Source organism: Eschrichtius robustus, chromosome 16 (genome assembly GCF_028021215.1).
Source record: "Eschrichtius robustus isolate mEscRob2 chromosome 16, mEscRob2.pri, whole genome shotgun sequence".
NCBI lineage: Eukaryota > Metazoa > Chordata > Mammalia > Artiodactyla > Eschrichtiidae > Eschrichtius > Eschrichtius robustus.
Window position 1 is genome coordinate 89,951,758 of NC_090839.1, and position 20,414 is coordinate 89,972,171.

General features: G+C 47.0%; 1 non-coding gene across 1 annotated transcript; it reads left to right on the forward strand.

The window, feature by feature from the left end:
- Window positions 1-5,442: 5,442 nt before the first annotated feature.
- On the forward strand, window positions 5,443-5,516 carry TRNAR-CCU (transfer RNA arginine (anticodon CCU)). The gene has a single exon. It is a non-coding gene; the product is annotated as a tRNA-Arg (tRNA).
- The last annotated feature ends 14,898 nt before the right edge of the window (window positions 5,517-20,414 follow it).

Here is a 20,414-nt window from a genome sequence, read left to right on the forward strand (position 1 = left end):
CCTATGCTGGTAGCGAGCCCTTCCATTCCCCTTGGGATTTAAATGAAAACTTTCAACTGCTGGCCAGCAGTTGGGACTTAATCTTTCCAGGTTTTTAATTTGACACATGCAGTACTTATCTGTTTTTTTGTTTGTTTGTTTTTAAATTTGAATTGTTAACAGCTTTTACACATTAAGTGAATCTTGATTTCTGACCCTGCCAAAAATCTTGATTTCTGACCCCTCCGAAAACAATCAGAAGATACAGCATTACAGGGTCCTGAAACCCGCCTGCCCACTGGTGGGTGGGGTTGAGCAGCAGCTGCCCTTCTGGGCTGTGAGCCCCAGTCCCCACCAACCCCTACTGTCCTGCCCTGAGCCTGCTGCCTGTATTTATTCTGGCTGCCAGGCTCCCCTGGTGGGTGGTGAGTCTGTGCCTCGGTCCTTCCCATGGACACCTTTCCAGGCACTGACCCTGGACGTAGTGAGCTGCAAGGTGCTCTTCTTGGGCTGCAGGATCCTTCAACACACTGTCCTGCCACCAGCCCTGGGAGCTCTTCATATACTTACTGCTGTCACAGACGAGATAGGGTGAGCAGGGGACATCACACCCAGCGTGCAGAAGCTTACATTTCAGTCAACTGACATTTTTTCTGTCTGGGAGATTTCAGCCCACTTATAAGCTTTTTATCCTTCTGGTGTTTTTCTCCAATTCTTTGTTGACTTTCACAGCCTGTCGGTCTGGATGATATTTTCTGCTTCCATGACCCTCAGTTTGCCCATTATCAGGCATAGCTGAAAAATCAAGTCTCATCTGGAGATGCCAGCATTGTCTAAGGTTGCTATTTCATTTATTATTATACTCATTTCACATTGAATTTTTCTTTCACTATTTCAAAGTCTCTTTTTAATCATTTTCAGGTTTTTACATCAGATTTTTTCCACAGGACTTTAGAAGCGGCTACTGGTCTGGTTGCAGTGGGGTACAGGGCCCCAGTTCTGGCCCCATTTGTCAATATACCTGCCCCTAACATCCCATACTCTGGCCAGACTGAATGCCAGCGGACCCACGGACACTGCACCCACTTTTTCTCTTTGCTTAAAAGCTCTTTCCCCTCCCTTAGTTGCCTGATAAATCTCAGTTTGCGCTGCCTTCCCAAGGAAGGGTACCCTGATTGTAACAGGGAAGAATAAATCTGACTCCATACTGGATCTGTTTCTTTTACTTTAACCTTTGTACCCTATTGCTTTAGCTTCCAGTTAAGAATGTTGCCTATAGCCTGAAATACACAGGAGAGCCCATTCTCAAGGCTCTGACCTTTAAGGGTATAACACTTTTCCATTTAGATAGAGATAAAAAGTTGCAGAACAGAGAAAGACATTTGTCCTGTTGGAGGTTTACAGGAACACGGTGACCTGACCTACGTGCACAGCTGCAGGAACAAAGGGTTCTTGACACCAAGAAGTCTGCCTCGACCAGGCACATCACCTTCCCTTTTTAGTATAAAAGGAGCCTGAATTCTGACTTGGCTAAGATGGCTCTTCGGGACACTAGCCCACCATCTCCTCGGTCTGCTGGCTTTGCAGATAAAGTCGCTCTTCCTCGCCCCAGCAACTCGTATCTTGATTTACCTGCCTGTCGTGTGGTGAGTAGTACGAGCTTGGACATGGTAACATGATCTCTTAGAAGGAGCACGGCACCCTGCCCTGCCTCTAGGTTCCTACGACCCTGGCTCATACATCTGTAACAGCACCTCTGTCAGTTTTGCATCAGTTTACAAGTCTGCACCCCTCACTCAACTTCAAGCCCCTTAAACACTGGGATCTTCTTTTATAAAACTTTTTTCATCTTTGCGCCCTGAGTTTGAGAGTACTATAGGAGTGTATTGGTCAGCTATTGCCACAGTAATGCTGTGTAACAAATCAACCCCAAACTCACTGGTGAACAATGGCAAGCATTTAACAATAACAAGCACTTATTTCTGGCTCAAACGTCTGCCAGTTGGTGGGGATTTGGCTGATCTAGGCTGGGTTTGGCTCTGCTCGGCCAGAGCTTGCCTGCTCTGTGCTTCTTATTTTGGGATTAGTGGGACACCAGAGGCATGCAGCGTGTAGCCCACTGGATGAGCACATTTTAAGCCTTAGCATCTCGCCTGCTAACACCCTATTAGCCAAAACGTGACATACGGCCAAGGCCAGTGTCCAGTGGTGGGGAAATACTCTGCCCAGTAATTCAGTCTACCCCAGGGTACGTAAATATTTGTGGAATCAGCAAATATGGTCTATTCAAGAAATTATGAAAGATTCCTCATTAACTGTGTAGAATTTAGCAACTGCACATTTACCCACATGGGAGAACGAACTTTGGGAGGCTGTTTCCCAAATGTGCCTTTACATCACCCCACCCATTTTTAAAAGCAGCACTGACTGTTTCAAATCCACCTGGAGGGTCCATGTCATAAATGGACAGCAGCCTTGACTGGGATGTTCGGTTCCCTCGTGAACTGAGGCAACACGGGGCCATCTGGATGAACCCGCCTCCAGTCCCCATCTCCGTCTGCTGTATTAACATTCACTCACGCGTCAAAAGGGAGCAAAAGGCTGAAACCTTATGAAATTCTTGTCGACTGTCGTGTTTTATTAAACCAGCACTGTAGGGTGAGTGTGGGCGTATATACGGGAATTATTAACAAAGTTTATGAAGGAGAAAATGTTTTGGCCCATTATTGTTCCTAATGTTTGTTCTTTTGATTATTTGCTGAATTTCATTACAGAGACCCGAGGGAGATGGGCCCTTTCCAAGCTCTTGCCCATGGAAGTTAATCCTGGGGATTTTTATGCAGTGAAATTTGTTTTTAAGGTTTGTCTTTGTCAGGTTGGTGCAGAATATTCCTTTAACATTTGAAGAGAGGCAGAGGTCAGGAATAATATGCATAAATATGTTTCCTAAACAGTTAGTTCTTTCCCTTAAGATGATTTGGGAAAGTGGAGGGGAATAAATTTTCATTATGTAGCAGAAAATGTCGAATAATTTAATGGGCATTTTCGAATACCTGCCTGTGAAATAAAGGCAAGGCACAAAAAGTGAAGGGATGCTTGGAATCGTTCAGGTAGGGACATGTGCCCAGCACAGAGGGGATAGGAGAGGGACAGGAAATGACAGAAGGGCGCTGTGGGTCAGTGAGGGGCTGTGGTCTGCAAATCCCATTGACCTGGTTCTTATCACTTGAGGCTGGAGATGCTGAATTACATGTGGGCAGTCGTACTGCTAATCACCGTTGATAGGAAGTCCTCACTGCCACTGCGGCTTGTGTAATTCATACTAGAGGGCAGCTCTCCAACGCTCGTGTACGGAGATGAGGTTTTGCTGAGAAATGTCTCATCATCATGATTTTCTACAAAAACCACATGCGTTGTTCTAGGCCGCGCTCAGTGATGGGTTTCGTACACTATATTTGCCTTCTCCCTGGTTTCTCAGCTTCGGCCCCACTGACCTTCTTTGTTGTGGGGTGTCCCGTACACTGTAGGATGTTCAGCTGCATCCCTGGTCTCTACCCACTAGATGCCAGGAGCACTGCTCACCCAGCATGACAACCGAATATGTCTCCAGACTTTGCTACATTGTTGCTGGAGGGGATACAATCGCCCCTGGTTGAGAACCACTGCCTTCATTCAATCCACAAACAATTATGTCGTTGTCATCCAGGGAAATGGAGATGAAAACAACAATTCAGTACTGTTTTCCTCACGAGCTTTGCAATAGCATCAAGTTGGAGAACGCAGGGTGTTGGCAAAAGAACAGGGAGACAGGTTCTCCGAGTGGAGTGTTCGGACAAGTACTGGGGAGGAGCGGGGCAATTGTTAGATTCTATTCAAACTAAAAATGCACATTTCCAGTGACCGAGACCTCTTTCAGTATCAACCCAGCAGAAATCGTGGCACTTTTACAAGAGGAAGCATTTAAACGATGTCTGTAGCAAAATGACTTGGTAGAGTGAAAAGCGGAAAACCTCCTACGTGCCCATCAACAGGAGACGAGCTCGTTAAGCAGCAGTGACTGCGACGCGGGGCTATTTTGCAGCAGCTAAAAATAATTAGGTGCATCTGTGTGTACTACTGTGGACAGACCACTGAGACAAAGCGTTAGGAAAATAAAAAGCAAATTACCAGATGAAAGGTCCAGAATAATTTCATTGATGTTTCCCTCTCACTCCCTCTCTCTCATATACACACAGTGTTTCCTTCAGTTGCATGTTTGTGTATGTAAATAGAAGAACATAGAAAAAGGTCTGGAAACACTCTCTGCGAGCGGCAGGGCCACTGTGCCTCCATTCTCCCTTTCCTCAGGGCTTGGCGAGGGCTTTGCTGGTAACCGGGCTGGGAGTCTGGAGGGGATGGAAGGACAGGGCGGGGGTGAGTGGAGAGGTGGCACAGGCCAGTGTTTGTTCAAAAGTAGGGCATCTACACGTGTGTTCACAGCATCGCTATTTACAACCCAAAAGGGAGATAAACCCAAGTGTCCAACAGATGAATGGATGGTATAGTTACACACCCAAAGGAATACTATTCATTCATACCAAAAAAAAAATACTGATTCACAGTACAGCATGGATGAACCTTGAAAACATGTTAAGTGAGAGAAGCCAGACACGAAAGGCCACATATTATATGATTCCGTTTATATGAAAGGCCCAGAATAGGCAAATCCATAGAGACAGAAAGCAGATTAGCATTTGTCATGATCTGCGGGCGGAGGGGTCGGGGGGGAATGGGGAGTGACTGCTTAAGGGTACAGGGTCTCCTTTTGAGATGAGTAAGTTCTAGAATTAGAGGTAGTGGCTGCACAACCCGGCGGATGTACTAAATACCACTGAACTGTTCATTTTAAAGTGGGCAATTTTATGTGATATGAATTTCACCTCAATAAAAAATAAATTTTAAAAAAGTAGGGCAGCACTTATTCTGAGAACCAGGCGGAATCAACCGTGAGCACAAGTGCCCACATCTGCTCCTCCAGAAACGACTCTTCGTCATGACACCAGGGTCAGGACGACCCCTTGACGAAGTGCATGTTTGCTGTCAAGGACGTGGGAAAATGTTCACTCCTAATTGACAAAAGTCGAATACTTGGATTTGAGACACAACGCTAAGGTAACAACTCAGCTCTGCCAGACACGTGGTAGAAAAACATGAAGAAGGCACTGACTTGGCCTTCAGGGCCTCTCGGAGTTGAAACAGTCCCCAAAACAAATCATTAATATGTGGTAAATCAGTGCCAGAAGGATGCTTACCATTTTGGGAAAACACAAAGAAGGGAAGGACTACCTTCCTGGGAAACGTCGAAAAGAAGCACATCCCTGAGATGGTGGGTCTTTCAGGCCCCCCCTCCCCCCCCCACCAGACAAGGGAGGGGAGCTCAGAAGGAAAGAGCCTAAAGGCACCTTTAAGATGCAGATAAAGGGCTTCCCGGGTGGTCCAGTGGTTAAGACTCTGCACTCCTAATGCAGGGGGCCTGGGTTCGATCCCTGGTCGGGAAACTAAGATCCCACATGTCACACGGCACGGCCAAAAAAACAACAAAAAAAAGATGCAGATAAAAATGCCCGTTTCGAGAGGGTGTGAGGAACAGACTTCCTGCGTCTGCAGGCGGCCAGCATGACCGGCTAAGGGCCAGGCCCTCCGTGCCCCCAGCACGCCCTCCAGGTCCTCTCATCAGCTCCCACGGCTGTGATCCCATGTTTGCTTTGACTCTCAAACCCCGCATCCGCCCCGCCCCATTTTAAGACAATGACTTCGCATCCTTCTCCACCTAGAAAACGGAAGCCGCCAGTGTGAGACTCCGTCACCTTCCCAGGCTGTGCCCACAAGGCCCCGACGCCTGGGCTGCCTCCTCCTTCCCACCTGCTGCTCGGGGGTGTGGGGGGTGCCCAGATCAGGGCCTGACCCTCCCCTGTGCCCTTGAGCCCCTCCTTCATTCCCCCCTGTTGTCTACATCTTATTTGTGCGAGACGTTTGCTACAACCGATGGACCAATATCGAGGCCTCGTCATTAACCGAGCCCCCAGTTTCACTCTGCACCCAACAATCCATGGGTTTTGACAAATGCATCCACCGTGCCTGCATCAGACAGAGTCCTCTCGCTGCCCTGAAAATCCCCTGTGCTCACTTATTCGTCCCTCCCTCCTTCCTTCTCCCAGCCCCCGGCAACCGCTGACCTTTCGACTGTCTACATAGTTTCCCTTTTTCCAGAATGTCATGCGCTTGGCCTCACAGTCTATGGCCCTTCCGGTCTGGCTGCTTTCGCTCAGTGACACGCATTGAAGGTTCCGCCACGCCTGTCCACGGCGTGACAGCTCATTTCTCTTCTGTGCTGAAGAATAATCCGTCGATTGGATGAACCATGTGCCTCCATGCGCCTGCCGAGGGCACCTTGGCTGCTTCCAATTCCTGGCGACTTCGGTGAAGCTGCTACGAGCATCCAGGGGCAGGTGTTTGCATTTAACACGGGCAAGTCTCGACGCCTCGTTCCGTTCCCTACGGCTCCTTCTCCATTTCCTTCCTCGTCTCCGCCTTTCTTCCCTCACCTCCCACTCGCTTCTCAACTCAAGCCACTCCTGCTTCCTTCCTCAGAGCTGTTACCCAACCAGGTCTGTTTTGCCCGCGCACATCAAGCCCAAACGCTGCGGTGCCTGGGTTTGCGGCAAAGAGACGGGTTCTTGGCAAGGCAGCCAAGCGAGGGGACAGAACAGGTCTCAGATCAGCGCCCCGAAGGTGAGGCGCTGGGGTGTTTGTGGGATGGAGAAAGCAGCAGCAGGTCAGCGGAGGCGTGGGCAGCCCGGGGAGAGGTGACGGGAAAAGGTGCGGGCGAGGTCCTTCTGCGCAGGCGTAACTAAGCCACGGCCCTCAGCACGACCTGAGGGTGGAGTTTTCGGCCCGCTGACGTCAAAAGGTCACGGAGCGGACACTCGCGCATGCCCAGTTGGAGGGTCTTAGCCGGCTCAGCTGGAACCAGACACAGCTGACTCCAAGCTCCCGGCCCACAACTCCGGCGAACACCTTATTGTTTAGGCTCCGTGCTGCTGGGAGGACGTGCAAGTCTTCGGTAGACGACCTTAATTAGTGAAGGCGGGGGAAATGGATTTGAGTGATGATTACCCACAGCGTCAGTAGTTCAGCAAAGTGTGGTCTCGGGAGCAGCAGCCGTCACTTGAGAACTCATTAGAAATGCGATTCCCGGCCACCCCGGACCCGCCGAGTCGGACAGTGGAGCGGGGCCCGTCTTCCGCATTTTAATCTCCCTGCGTGATGCTGATGAACGTTCAAGTTTGAGAACTGTAGCACTAAACCACAGCCCTGGACGGTCCTGGCGTCTCTGAGCTGAAAAGCACTCAAAGACAGTGGGATACCTCCTCACACCCTCCAGAACACGTAGATCAAACAGTCTGACAACAACAAGTGTCCACGAGGAGGCGAAGAGACTGGAACCCTCATCCACTGCTGGTGGGAACGTAACATGGTGCAGCCGCTGAGGGAAACAGTCTGGTGGCTGTAGGACTGACCACAGTTACCGTAGGACCCAGCAGTTCCACTCCTGGATGCCCATGAGAAATGAAAATGTACATCCACACAAAAACTTGCACACCCGTGTTCACAGCAGCATTATTCACAGTGGCCTAAAGGTAGAAGCAGCCCAAGTGTCCACTGATGGATGAAAGGATAAACAAAATGTGGTCTATTCATACGAGGGAATATTATTCAGCCATAAAAAGGAATGAAAAACTGACACACGTGCTACAACATGGATGAACCTTGAAAACATGATGCTCACTGAAAGAAACGAGTCATAAAGGACCACACACTGTACGATTTCATTTGCATGTAATGTCCAGAATAAGCAAACCCATAGAGATGGCAAGTAGATTAGTGGTTGCCACGGGCTATGATGGGGGTGGGGAATAGTGGGGTGATGAGTACATGTATGGGACTTCTTCTTGAGATGATAAAAACGTTCTAAAATTGACCGTGGTGATGGCTGCACATGTCTGGAAATATCCAGAGAGCCATTCATCCTGTACACTTTAAATGGATGAACTGTAGCCCAATAAAGCTGCTTTAAAAAAACACACAGGGCTTCCCTGGTGGCGCAGTGGTTGAGAATCTGCCTGCCAATGCAGGGGACATGGGTTTGAGCCCTGGTCCGGGATGATCCCACATGCCACGGAGCAACTAAGCCCGTGCGCCACAACTACTGAGCCTGTGCTCTACAGCCCGCGAGCCACAACTACTGAAGCCCATGCGCCTAGAGCCCGGGCTCCACAATGAGAAGCCACCGCAATGAGAAGCCCACACACTGCAATGAAGAGTAGCCCCCGCTCGCCACAACTAGAGAAAGCCCGTGCACAGCTACGAAGACCCAACTCAGCCAAAAATAAATAGATGGATTTATATAAACACACACACACCATCCCATTGCTTTTACTATCAAGTTAGGAGTCTTTCCAGCAGGCTACGGAACACTGAATGGCTACAGAGTGACCCAGGGGAGGCTGTCTCCCCACTGCGATGCTTTTCTGTGCTCATACTTTTTCTCAGATGCAGCTCACGTGGGTCTCTGCTCGGGTCTGCCCCTCCCCCGACCAGCCCCGCTCTCTCAGGGTGCCCTGCCTTTTCCTTCATCATGCTTATCACAGTTTGTGAAGCATCTTTGCTTTTGTTTCATCAGCATCTGGTTCTCTCATGAGACCCTAAGCTCCACTAAGCCCCGCACCAGATCTCTTCTGTCTGCAGCACCGAGCACGGTGCCTGGCATGGAGAAGTAAATATTAATCACGTTAACTAATATTAATGGAAATGCTAATTAGCTTCCATACACCTGTGGGGAATGCATCAATATTCTTCAAATGCATGCAAAAATCATTATAATTGCTTTTCTTCTTAGCTGAGCATAAATTTCGTATAATTGCCCATCTTTTTTGAGTTGGAAGTAAACTTGGAGAGGTCGCTGCCATTGATTGCATAGGTTAAAAAGCCCATAATCCCAGCTGACCTTTCGTCTATAAACCCCTGCTGTTGGGGGGAGGGGGAGGATTAAGTCAGAAGCTTCGTAGAAACCCAGACAGAACTTGGGAATATCCACCTTCATTATCCTGTCTGAAAGGCAGGCCTCTGTCGGTATTTTGACATAAATTTATCCAAGTTGTCCGCTCATGTCAGTCTTGGGTTTCAAGATATTTATTATTTCTTTAGGGGTTTGTTACAAGAAGGTCAAAGAAAAGCATGACAGTGGGAGACTGATGTGAGGAGAACAAGATTTTCCAAGGATGAAGTCAGGTGATGCTTATCAATGATGTTCTGTGACAGGGTCCACGCCTGTTTGTTCGGGCTCAGACTGGGTGGCTGAGCCAACAGAAATTCATTTCCTTACAGTTCGGGAGCCTGGAAGTCCAGGGTCAAGGTGTCAGCAGGGTTGGTTCCTTCTGAGGCCTCTCTCCTTGGCTTGCAGATGGCCGTCTTTTCCTTGTGTCCTCACATGGTCACCCCTCTTTGTGTCTGTGTCCTAATCTCTTCTTATAACCAGTCATAATGGGTTAGGGCCCATCCTAGTGACCTAATTGTACAGTCATTGCCTCTCTAGAGACCCTGTCTCCAAATACAGTCATATTCTAAGGAACTGGGGGTTAGGACGCCAACATATTAATTTTGAGGTGGGAGTGGAACACAATTCAGCCCGTCACACCATCCATGTGAATAAAGGACAAGTTCAGGAGGACTCAGCATTTGTAACTCTTTCCAGAGTAGTAATGCCAACATTAGATATTCCATGAATGATATTTTGATCAAAAGTACAGAAAAACCACCATTACTCACAAGGCACACGCTCTCTTATCAGTATCACATTTACTTATTGTCTAAACAAATTTGAGACTAGCTCTCACAGTTTTGATAAATCTGACCACACAGTCCTGGTACAACACAGATGCTTAGTGACGACAGCCATTCCAACAGGTGTGAGGTGATACCTCATTGCATTTCCCTGATGATTAGTGATGCTGAGCATCTTCTAATATGCCTGTTGGCCATCTGGATGTCCTCTTTGGAAAAATGTCTATTTCAGTCTCCTGCCCATTTTTTTTTTTTTAATTTAAAATTTAAAAAATTTATTTATTTATTTATTTTTGGCTGCACACAGGCTTTCTCTAGTTGTGGCGAGCGGGGGTTACTCTTCGCTGAGGTGCGCGGCCTTCTCATTGCAGTGGCTTCGCTTGTTGCGGAGCACGGGCTCCAGGTGTGCGGGCTTCAGCAGTTGTGGCACGTGGGTTCAGTAGTTGTGGCTCACAGGCTCTAGAGCACAGGCTCAGTAGTTGTGGCTCATGGGCTCAGTAGTTGTGGTGCACGGGCTTAGCTGTTCCGCGGCATGTGGGATCATCCTGGACCAGGGCTTGAACCCGTGTCCCCCTGCATTGGCAGGCGGATTCTTAACCACTGTGCCACCAGGGAAGCCCCTCCTGCCCATTTTTAATCAGACTTTGTTTTTTGTTATTGTTCTGTAAGTTCTTTATCTATTTTGGATATAGTTATCTATTAACTCCTTATCTGATATATGGTTTGCAAAAATTTCCCATTCTGTAAGCTCTCTTTTCATTTTGTTAATTGTTTCTTTTGCTGGGCGGAAGCTTTTGCATTGGATGTAGTCCCATGTGTTGATTTTTGCTTTTGCTGCTTGTGCTTTTGGAATCATGTTAAAGAAAATCATTCCCAAGACCAATATTGATGAGCTCTTGCCTACATTTTCTTCTAGGAGCTTTATGGTATCAAGTCTTACATTTCAGTCTTTGGTCTTTTCACGAATTAATCAAAGATGTTTTTCATCAGCAGTTGTTTCATGCTATTATAAACAAAGACTGCTTCTCATCTTATTGTAGGGCTTGATGCAGTCCTGTTCTTTTTGATCAGGCATCCTCATGTACTTTTGGAGACAATTCCTCCCCTCCTTACTTTTCAGCCCACTGAGTGGTGAGAGTTTTCAAGCCCTGAAGATCGACTAAGAGAGATTTTCGGGCAAACAGGGCCATTGGACTTGCCTTTGATCTTTTCTCACCAGAATCCTAAGAGCTGCCTTCATAAATAGCGCTTCATCTGGCTAGTGGCTGGGGCTAAACTATCTTACTTGACATGTTGTTAGTTTTTTTTAAATAATAATTGTTCTTTTTTAAAAAAATTAATTTTATTTTTGGCTGCATTGGGTCTTTGTTGCTGCACGTGGGCTTTCTCTAGTTGTGGCAAGCGGGGGCTACTCTTCGTTGCGGTGCGCGGGCTTCTCACTGCGGTGGCTTCTCTTGTTGTGGAGCACAGGCTCTAGGCACGCAGGCTACAGTAGTTGTGGCACACGGGCTCAGTAGTTGTGGCTCACGGACTCTAGAGCGCAGGCTCAGTAGTTGCGGCACACTGGCTTTGTTGCTCCGCGGCATGTGGGATCTTCCCGGACCAGGGCTCGAACCCACATCCCCTGCATTGGCAGGTGGATTCTTAACCACTGCACCACCAGGGAAGTCCTGTTGTTAGTTTTTGATTTAATAAACAAACAAAAAATTTTGCCTGTAGGATTTTCCTTTGCAGAAGAACTAGAAAAAAACCCCATTTGTTCCACTCAGTTTATGGAGCCATTTGTGTTTGCCAAGCATGGTGCAAGGTGCTGGCTTGGCTGGAACTTATCTTTGATTCCAGATCAAGTCTCTCCCTTCAATGATGAAAAATTTCTAGATGTTTCTCAAAGTGTGGCCCAAAGATTTCTTTCAGTCAATTGAGACACTTGTTAAAAATTCAGATGAGAATTATCTTATGAACATATCTATGAAACTCAATTTCCCCCATACTCCAAAAAAAAAAAAAAGTAAAAAATGCACACTTCAATTTCAGCCAATGAAGATAAACTCTAGCATATAGGTAAATGCTGCCAAAAGCAACTGAGCTCCTCCTAGAGCTGGCAGAAGGAAATGCAGAAACGCTGAGGAGAGATCCAAATGGTGACAGCGCAGGTGCTGCCAATCTCAGGAAATACCAGCAAAAATGCAGTTCTGTAAGGTAAGAGAACGGATGAGCAAAAGCTTTTCACCTGCTGCTGCAATGTGGACAGAGAAATGGAGGGTGACAAACGCTCCCACTGGAACCATTCCAATTTAGAGAAGTCTACACAAAGGATCATGAAGACAAGCCATGTGAAAGGAAGAAATCTGTTCTTGCTGCAGTTGACAAAAAGCAAGACTTTGCATCATGAAACCCTGCAAGGCTAGAATGCTACCTGAACTTCCCATCCCACCTACAGGATTGTCTTGACAGTGGTTGGTACAAAGCCCTAACTCATTTGGTAATGAGTAATAAAAATAGATATAAGCAGCACAACATCTACATAAATGTATTAAGAGGAAAAACTGAGAAAAACAGCAGCAAAACTTTTTACAAAGAGTACTCAGATATTTTGCAATGTGTATTAGTTTCCTATTGCTGCTATAACAAATTACCACAAAATAAGTGGCTTATTTTGAAGGCCAGAAGTCACAAAATGGGCTAAAATTGAGATGCCAGTATGGCTGTGTTCCTTTCTGGAGGGTTGAGGGGAGAAGTGTTTTCTTGTCTTTTCCAGCTTCTAGAGGCTGCCTGCTTTCCTTAGTTCATGGCCTCTTTCTCCACATTTAAAGCCAGCAATGGCCAGTTTAGTTTTTTATCATGTTGCATCACCCTGACCTCCTCTTCTACCTCCTGCTTCCACATTTAAGGACCCCTGTGAGTACATTAAGCCCAACCAGATAATCTAGGGTAATCTCCCCATTTTAAGGTCATCTGATTAGCAACATTAATCCATTTGCAACATTCATTCCCCTTTATTATATAACATAACGTATGCACAGTTTCCACTAATTAGGACGTGACTATCTTTGGTGGGGGCTGGGGTCATTATCCTGCGGACCACACCAGAGTATACAGATGAAAACTGCAAACAAACATTTCACCAGGCATTTTTTTTCAAAAAATTCATGAAACAACTGCAACTAAGGAAGACGATAAGTAAAATATTCAAAATCTCAAGTGAGAGAGAAAGAGGGATAAAGCAAAAGCTGACAGCACTTGGGAAAGAAGTAGAAGAAAAGAGTAAAACCATCTTGGAAATGTAGATGGAGTCGGAAGGAGAAAGGGGAGACTGCCAAAATAAATACTTCCCAAAATAAAGATAATAAAAAATAATAAAGTTGTAGTCTACAGCTGACATAGAGAAGCAGAAAGAAAAAAAAAAAAAAAGGAAAAACCAAAAAGAGACCATTTTAAAATAGAGTATGGAGGGAATGATGCACAAGCTATGTAAGGTGACCCCTACATCCAGGTAACTGGAGTCCCTGAGGAAGAAACCCAGAAAGGAATAGAAGAACTATTAGAAGATACAATTCAAGAAAACTTCTTTGAAATAAAGGGAGACTTGAATGTATGTAATGAAAGAACACACTACATGACTCAAAGCAGTCAACACTGAAACATTTCTAGTTTGTTACTAAACTTCAAAGATAAAGAAAAAATTCCTTTGGGCAGCCATGCAAGTAAAGGAAGACTCTTAGAAGGAAAAAGTCCAAGTAGGTCTCAGATGTCTTCACAGTAACACTCAAAGCAAAGGACAGAGAGGGAGAGGGAGAGGGAGAGGGAAGGGGAGGGGGAGGGGGAGGGGGAGGGGAGAGGGGGGAGGGGGAGGGGAGGGGGGAGGGGGAGGGGAGGGGGAAGGGGAGGGGAGGGGAGGGGAGGGGGAAGGGGAGGGGAGGGGAGGGGGAAGGGGAGGGGAGGGGAAGGGGAGGGGAGGGGAGGGGGAAGGGGAGGGGAGGGGAGGGGAGGGGAGGGGGGAGGGGAGGGGAGGGGAGGGGGAAGGGGAGGGGAGGGGAGGGGAGGGGAGGGGGAAGGGGAGGGGAGGGGAGGGGAGGGGAGGGGAGGGGAGGGGAGGGGAGGGGAGGGGGAGGAATCCTTACAATATTCTCATGGAAAGAGGGTGTGAGCCATGATTTTACATCCAGCCAAACTATCCTTGAAGTGTAAAGACTAGCCACAAAAATGCTTTTCGCTAAGAAAATATCATTCTATGAGTCCTTCTTGGGGCAATTGCTAGCAGATCTACTTTAGCCAAGCAGCTTGTGACCAGAAAAAGAAGGAAATGTTTCAAATTCTTTTCATGAAAAGAGCATAAGCTTGATATTAATACCCAACAGACTGCAATAGTAGCAGACATGATACAACCATCACTAGTTACCACGAATGATAATAGTAACAACAATAATAAACTATCAGCTACTCTCACTCATGAATGTAGATGCAAAATTTCTAAATAAAATATCATACTAGTGAATGAATCTAGTAACATTTTCAAATACATCATGACCAAGTACTTTATTATGGAATATAAAAACAATCCAATTTGAAGAAATCTAACAAAATAATTTAAAGGGAAAGGAAAAGATCAACTTCATTTTATGCTAAAAGGGTATTTAAAAATTTTCAACATCCATTCTAATTTTATAAAAGGCATCCAAAGAAATAGTGATAGCTGGATACTACCTTATCCACCGCAGACACCTAATAAAACATATTTACCCCAGCTCAAAATCCAGGGTCAGGGACTTCCCTGGTGGTGCAGTGGTTAAGAATCCGCCTGCTAATGCAGGGGACACAGGTTTGAGCCCTGGTCCAGGAAGATCCCACATGCCGTGGAGCAACTAAGCCCGTGCGCCACAACTACTGAGCCCTCGTGCCTAGAGCCAGTGCTCTGCAACAAGAGAAGCCACCGCAATGAGAAGCCCGTGCACCAAAACGAAGAATAGACTCTGCTTGCCGCAACTAGAGAAAGCCCACACGCAACGAAGACCCAACACAGACAAAAATTAAAAAAAAAAAAATCCAGGGTCATTCTTTCTTTTTTTTAAATAGCAAGAAGATTTTTAATTTATTTTTTATTTGTATTTTTTCCCTTGTCTATAAATAATGTTTTATTGAAACACAGTTACACTCCTTTATTTACATTTTACTGTGGCTGCTTTTTGGCTACAATGACTGAGCTGAGTAGATATAATAGAGATCGTATGGCAAATCTAAAATATTTACTCTCTGGCCCGTTATACAAGTTTGCCAACCCCTGCTCTAGAAAAGCAGATTTTTTTTTTTTTTTAAAAACATGTATGCTGGGAGTTATACTTTTTTTTTTTAAACATCTTTATTGGAGTATAATTGCTTTACGTTGTTGTGTTAGTTTCTGCTGTATAACAAAGTGAATCAGCTATACCTATACATATATCCCCATATTCCTTCTCTCTCGCGTCTCCCTCCCACCCTCCCTATCCCACCCCTCTAGGTGGTCACAAAGCACCGAGCTGATCTCCCTGTGCTATGCGGCTGCTTCCCACTAGCTATCTATTTTACATTTGGTAGTGTATATATGTCCATGCCACTCTCTTGCTTCGTCCCAGCTTACCCTTCCTCCTCCCCGTGTCCTCAAGTGCATTCTCTACGTCTGCGTCTTTATTCCTGTCCTGCCACTAGGTTCATCAGAACCACTTTTTTTGTTTTAGATTCCGTAAATATGTGTTAGCATACGGTATTTGTTTTTCTCTTTCTGACTTACTTCACCCTCTATGACAGACTCTAGGTCCATCCACCTCACTACAAATAACTCAATTTCGTTTCTTTTTATGGCTGAGTAATATTTCATTGTATATATGTGCCACATCTTCTTTATCCATTCATCTGTCGATGGACACTTAGGTTGCTTCCATGTCCTGGCTATTGTAAATAGTGCTGCAGTGAACATTGTGGTACATAACCCTTTTGAATTATGGTTTTCTCAGGGTATATGCCCAGTAGTGGGACTGCTGGGTCGTATGGTAGTTCTATTTTTAGTTTTTCCAGGGTCATTCTTAACAGCAATCCCCCAGAAGCATTTTCACTAAAGTCAGTAACATATTAATGATGGCTGCTTTCACTGTTACTGTGATTTCACAATGCACTGGAGATTCTAGCCCATGCAAGTAGAGGGGGAGACACCACCTAGAGTCTTGCCGAAGAGATCAAATGTGGGTCTAATCAAGCCTCTGGATCCAGCTGCCACTTTGCGGGAGATACGGAGACCGGAGCGTCCTGCTGAAGGGCACTGCAGGGACGCAATCGGCCAAAAACACCCTGGAGTTTCCCGCAGCGGAACTGCAAGAAAGAGGGAGGGAAGGGAAATCCCGAGGTTAAATGAGACTTAAACATAATTTTTAAAGTGGACAAGACTGAGTTATAGGGTCCTGGGGATGCACTCTGGGTGAATCAGTCTTTTCCAGAGATGCAAGGAAGCCCTAGGAACACGCCCAAGAAACCCCTGCCCACGAGCCCAGGAGACAGACGTGTATGGGGGTACTCCCTGCCGCGTTGCCGGTAAGTGCCTCAAACTGCGAATGAGCTAAATGCCCATCAATGGGAGAACCGATAAACGGATTGCAGCTTCTTCACCCAGTGGAATATTACGTAGCAATTCAACAGAGGAACTAGAGCCACACATGTCAGTATGGATAAATCTCAGAAACAGTACAGAATGAAAAAACGTGCAGAAAGGTTTGTACAGAAGGCTACCTTCAATAGATGGGGTTGTAAAAATGGAAAAGAATACCCTATAAAAGTCACGGAAATATCTCTGTGTATTAATAGCAAAAAACATAAAAACAGGCCCCCGAATGACGCATACCAATTTCTGAGAGTGTCCGCCTATGGGGAGGGGAAGGGAGAAGGGTCAGGGGGAAGATGTGGAGGGCTTTGGTTACAGGCATACGATGTTCTCTCTTTAAAAATGAAAAGACCTGAAATATACACGGCAAAAAGGATTTGACAGAGATCAAAAAAAAAAAAAAAAAGAAGGAATGCAAGGAAGTGATGGCCATACGAGCCAGGAGGGGGGTCACTTTGTGGGGAGAGAGGACCTGCAGTCCACGTAGATGGGGTGTTTCTAAGGAGGCTCTTCCTGACCTGGGTGTTCCGCACAAGGGCCTTGGCCTTAAAGTCACTCACGAAGCTGTGCAGCTCTTTTGTGTGTTTTTCTGCGCCCATGTTTTATATTACAATAAAAATGTTGAAATCTGCATGGCATAAAACACCATGCAAGTCAAACGTCAAAGTCAGACTGTGATGCCACGTTGGCAACTTGTATCAGAAGCAAAGGGCTGACTGATTGTATAAAGAGTTCTTCCAGATTAGTAAGAAACAGAGCAGCTGTTTATTAGGAAAACTGACAAACTATACGAAGAAAGAGTTAAAACATCGTTTACATGACACTCAGCCTCACTCGCCGTGGGACGGGCGATGCTGGTTGTCGGCCTTTGTGGGTCCCCTCCTTTCTGGCCCTGGTGCCTCTGAGGTCACGGGACAGGCTCTGGCAGAAGTGGAACATGTCACTTGCAGGTAGCAGCATTTAAATGCCTGTAGGAGGGGCTCCAGGGCCCTCTTCCACACCCATGTGAACGTGGCAGCACACTTACGACGGAGGCACAAGAGTGAGCCATCACACAGAGGGCAGCTGCCTGGACGGTCACTGAGGTCCCCCAGGCACTTCGGGGCAACCAAGACACCAGCCCTTTCCATCTTCAGCACTGAAGTTTTGGGGCTGTTTGTTGCCGTAGCCTAACCTGGCCTATCCTCGGAAGTGTGCGCACGGGCTACAGACGTTCTTGCCTTTGACAATGGTTATCTTGGCCCACACTCGGGAGAAAAATGCTGCTGTTCTACAAACTGGGGAGGCTTCTCAATGTAGCTGATAAGAGGGAAAAAATGACAACCAGGTAAGCAACGCTGAAGATCTTCATGTTTCAAATACACCACAGACAATTCATTTGGATGACCACACGATTTCCATTTATTTTGTGATCCCCACAAATGCACTCTATTATGAAAGAAATAGGTGACACTGTTTCCCTCCACTTATTTATTCAACAAATATTTATTGAGTCTGGCACACTTCTGGGTGATAGATGGGAGAATAAAGAAAGTAAAAATTCCTGCTGGTCTTGAGTTTACATTCTAGCAGGGGAGACACAGACAATAAACAAGCACAGCACACAAATAAAGGGCAGAGCATGACGGAAGGCGTTAAGGGCTACGGGGAAAATAGGGCAGGGTAAAAATGATGGGGAACGCTGGTGGCAGGGCTGGTATTTGGAATGAGTGGTCAAGAGAGAATTTATTGAGAGAGGTGACATTTGAGCAAAGATTTGAAGGGGGAGAGATGCTGAGCGATCCAGCTGTCAAGGAAGTGCGTTCTAGGGAGATGAAGTGGGCTGTGCAAAGGCCCCGGGGTGTTAGAGGGACAGCGAAGAGGCTGGAATGGGGTGAATGAGAGCGCATGGGAGAAAAAGGGCAGAGAGAGAGAGAGAGACAGACGAGCGGGCGGACCTGGTAATCCAGCACGTGGAGGTGGAGATTCTGTCTCTCAGATTCTGGGTTCACACTTTCCAAGTGGGAGCTACAAGATTTCCTGATGGTTTGGCTGTGAAATCTTAGAGAAAGAGTCAAGAGTGTCTCCAAGGTTTCATCCTGAGCAGCTGCAAAGAGGAGGCAACATCAACGCAGAGGGGAAGGTTCTGGGTGCCGGGGCCTCAGAGGAAGACCTGGGGCTCAGTTTTGGACACGTCAACGTGAGTTGACCATTAGCTGTTATACTTGCCTCGTGGCTGCCCTAACAAATTTCCGCAAACTATTCCACAACAGAGATTTCTTCTCTCACAGTCCTGGGGACTGGAAGTCCAAGTCTGGCGGGGCCACGCTCCCTCTGGGGGTGGATCTGTTCCAGGCCCCTTCTGACTCTGGTGGCACCAGCGTTTCTGGGCTTGTGCCGGTCCCACACCTGTCTCTGCCTCTGTGGTCACATTGCTTCCTCTTCTTCTGTCTGTGTGTCTCTCCTTTGTGTGTCTTGTAAGGACACTCGTCATTGGATTTGGGGCCCATCGGGACAATCCGGGATGATCTCCTCATCTCAAGATCCTTAATAACACCTACCAAGCCCTTTTTTCCAAATAAGGCCACACTCACAGAGTACAGGGATTAGGACATGGACATATTTTTGAGGTGGGGGCACCCTTCAGCCCACTACGTGTCACCAGTGGTTTAAGGCGAGTCTTTCAACAGGGAGATCATACCGGGATCGGGCAAAGCTCTCACTATAACACCACAGGTTTGACCGGCACAGTAAGGCAAGGATCTAGGAGGAGTTTTGATAAAGACACAGTTGTTTGGTGGGCAAATGCTCTGCCCACTTGAGCAATCGCGTGTCCTGGAAGGGGTCTGTTTGGGAAATCTGTGGTTCAGATAAATCGATTTTGAAGAAGTTCCTGAAGCAAGTAATGAGGCCCTTTACTGCATCACAGCCATACGGCTGAGCAAGAAGTTCCAGTTCTGGGCTTCCCTGGTGGCGCAGTGGTTGAGAATCTGCCTGCCAATGCAGGGGACACGGGTTCGAGCCCTGGTCTGGGAAGATCCCACATGCCGCGGAGCAACTAGGCCCGTGAGCCACAATTGCTGAGCCTGTGCGTCTGGAGCCTGCGCGCCCAACAAGAGAGGCCGCGATAGTGAGAGGCCCGCGCACCGCGATGAAGAGTGGCCCCCACTTGCCGCAACTGGAGAAAGCCCTTGCACAGAAATGAAGGCCCAACACAGCCATAAATAAATAAATAAATAAAATTTAAAAAAAAAAAAAAAGAAAGAAGTCCCAGTGTTTAGTTCTGATACTTCAGCCAAGGGCCTAGAGATGGACTCTGCCCACAAAGGGGCAAGATGGGCATCCCGACCTCCCTTCTCTGGGCCAAAGTCTTGGCGGGGGGTGGAGGTGGGCATGTTAGACAAAGAGAAGGCTGGTGACAGATAGCCTTTGTGGCACTGCTGTTGGGACCCTCGGGGATACTGCTTCTCCCAGGGGCCCCCCACCCCCTCAGGGCAGGCGCCCTGCAGCAGGGGGACAATGACATCACCATTCAACCCAGTGCAGCCATCCAAGTGGAGGCATCAAGTACTATTAGGAATGACTTTCACGTCTGTGATGCCAGGTGAGACCTTCAGATCACTTGCTAGAACTCCCTCATTCTTAGGTGAGGAGGCCCAGAGACGTAAAAACAAGGATCTCGTTACGGTTAGACCCTGTGCAAAGGAGGGAGCTGGGTTTCAAATCCCAACCTCTACCTCTTCTTGACATCTGTGCCGCGGCTCCCTTCAAACCCAAGGGACCAACCCTCAAAGCAGAAGAGTGTTCTGGGTGAGGGGTTTGACTCACAAGCAACAGAGACGGAATCTGGTTCACGCCCTGGAGGCTGCTTTGCTGAAAACAACACCCTAAACTCTAAACAGCAAGGACCTCCTGACAGCACAGGGAACTATATTCAACATCATGTAAG